The sequence below is a fragment of the Lactuca serriola genome, chromosome 8 (genome assembly GCF_051521515.1).
Source record: "Lactuca serriola cultivar US96UC23 chromosome 8, Lser_US96UC23_V15, whole genome shotgun sequence".
NCBI lineage: Eukaryota > Viridiplantae > Streptophyta > Magnoliopsida > Asterales > Asteraceae > Lactuca > Lactuca serriola.
The window spans coordinates 275,509,086-275,511,913 of record NC_136415.1 but is presented as its reverse complement, the minus strand read 5'-3'; the positions used below and the strand labels follow the sequence as shown (position 1 = coordinate 275,511,913).

At 34.7% G+C, this 2,828-nt stretch overlaps 1 non-coding gene across 1 annotated transcript; it reads right to left on the bottom strand.

The window, feature by feature from the left end:
* Nucleotides 1-2,048: 2,048 nt before the first annotated feature.
* Nucleotides 2,049-2,155, bottom strand: LOC145071537 (small nucleolar RNA R71). The gene has a single exon (XR_013690546.1). It is a non-coding gene; the product is annotated as a small nucleolar RNA R71 (small nucleolar RNA).
* Between the last annotated feature and the right edge of the window lie 673 nt (nt 2,156-2,828).

Genomic DNA, 2,828 nt, shown 5'->3' with positions numbered 1-2,828 from the left:
ATTGAAGACCACGTCATGGTGATCTCCAACACGACGTGGTGAATGGAATATTTGTGATCAATAAGATGACTTGGCAGATAAGGGTTTAACTCGAAGATCACGTCGTGGTGGTGGTCAACCACGACGTGCTGTACTGATTTTGATAATTATAAAATGCCAAACATTAGGTTGAATTGAGAGGCATGCAATCGGTTTTTCTGAGGTTATTTTCGACCAAAACCTTTAGAAACCCCAAAAAAAAAGATCGAAAGTTAAGTGAAGGTTAACAATTGAAAAATATTTAGAAGAAATTCAACATTGATCTAGTTGGTTTGCTTTTCATACCTATGTCTAGCTTATTTTACATGGATCTATTGTGTTTTTCTGTTACAATGAGAGGCTAAATACCTTTTACTTCTGTTTGGTGAAGATGAACGTGATCCATATATGTTGATTTTGATTATTGGATGATTATATTTTAGTTTACTTGTGTTTGATATATAAACCCTAGCATGTTTAGTTCTAGTTTATATTGCTTATAAATCAGATTTTGTGTAATAATTGATCATATTAATTGCATGAATCTATCTCCTAACTGCTTGTGATCTTTAAATAATTAGAACTAGGACTAATCACATCTTAGATTAGTTAATTAAATCTAGTAACTTTAACTATGTTAAAGAGCATAATTAATATTAATTAGTGCTTGGTTGCTTAACTTGATCATAGGAAAGTAACTACTATCATTCATAGTCCAATTGATTTTAATATCAATTTGGTGTTTAACTTATGCATGATCATTGCTTGTTAATGCATAAATTGGTAGGCCTATATATTTGATCATAATAGCTAGAAAATTGGTAATCAATATAATCTATCCATTAGAAATCAACCATCGGAGAAAGTGAAATCGGATCTAGGCAGAAGTATTCTTTTAATTCTTGAAGTTGACTTGTTTTTTATCTTTATTGCTAGTTGATAGTTTAAGTTCTTCTGATCTTGAAAACTCAGTAACCCCCCAACCATAGTTTGTTTCTTAGTTTAATTAGTAGTTAATTTATTTAACTGAATTTTGTTCCCTGTGATCGACACCCGACTTACCTGAAGTATACTATAATCTAACTAGGTACACTGCCTATAGGTGCATAGTTAGTAAGAGTTTGTTAGATTATAAATTTAAGACTAGTAGGTACTTTTATAAACATTAATGTTTTTTAGCGTCATTGCTGGGGAACGACTTATTTGATTCATAGTTAATTGCTTTTAGCTATTTGATCCTTTTGTGGGGTAAAAACCACAAAAGTTATTTTGGTTGCATTTAGTTTGTATTATTTTTCTCTGAGAAGCAACCGCGTAGTGGTCATCTTAACCACATCATGCTCTCATCTCAGTCAATTTTTAGTTTCTTAATTTTTATTCCTTTTACACGTTTTTGTTTTGTTTTGTTTTTGTTTTATTGATTTATGACCCGAGGATCTAAAACACCAATTCTTCCTCCACTAGAAGATCTAAAACCAGCTTTCCACAAGAAGAAAGGCAAGAAGGGCGCGTCGAGCAATACTTTCAAATCAGAAAAATTTGAGCTTTTCGAAAGGACGCCAGATAAGAAGGAAATTGGATACGATCCAAAAACATCTATCGAAGAAAGTTCAGATGAGGAAGAGATAAAAAGCAAGGTTGAAGAGATAGTGGATATCACGAGAATGACAATGGGAGATTACAAGAAGAGGATACGTGAAGAATATGGACCAGGTCTAGTTCCACCCGAGATACTGTCCAAGAGAAGTTTTGAACTTAAAGGGCATATTCTATCCATGCTCAAGGATATACCTTTCGCCGAGAGAGAATATGAAGATGCTTTCAAGCATATTGATGAAGTGAAGGACATTGACAAATACTTCAATGTTCCTAATGTGCCAAGAGAAGTCGTGTTACTTAGGATGCTTCCGGTGATATTTATTAGTGAAACCAAGGTTTGGTTGAAGTCACTTGCACTTGGATCCATTATCATGTAGGAAAATCTTCATGATGCTTTTATTGAGCAATTTAGTCCACCTTCGATGATCTCGAAGCTTAAAAAGAAGATTACAATTTTTCAACAAGAGGTTGGAGAGTAATTGTATATAGCATAGGAGAGATACAAGGGTTTGCATAGAAGTTGCCCTCAACATGATCTTAATGTCCAAAAAGAAGTTTCCATCTTCTATGATGGAGTGAATGTAATGACTAGACAACTTCTTGACTCCCAAGGACCAATGATGATGAAGGAGTTGGCCACCATAAAAGAGTTGATTAAATAGTTTGCGAAGCACTCACGCGAGTACCACAACCCACGAGAGGATGTTACTAGAGGTAAAGGAGATAGAGGGAACAAGAACATGGCTGCGATTTTGGCAAAGTTAGAAAATATGGATAGGCGAATGACAAAGTTGGATCAATCAATCCATGCAATAAGAGTTAGGTGTGATAATTGTAGTGGGCCACATTTGACCAAGGATTGTGATTTAGATGAAAATGAAAATAAGAAGGCATAAGTGTTCTACTCTATTGGTGACAAGTATGATGAAGATTGGAGGAAGCCCAAGAAGGAGTAGTTGCCATATGAAGAGTACAAGAAGCAGAAATAAGAGAAGTATACACAACCGGTCGGGGTTTTTTTTACCAAAAAGAGCAACCACTACCCGAAAAGAAGATGGATTTCGAGTCGGTACTTCATAGATTTATGGAAGCATCTAAAAAGAGGCATGATGCTACTGATGCTAAAGTGAGAAATCATCAAGCTTCCATCAAAAATATCGATACTCAACTTGGGCAACTTACAACAATTGTTAATAAGAGTTTACCACATA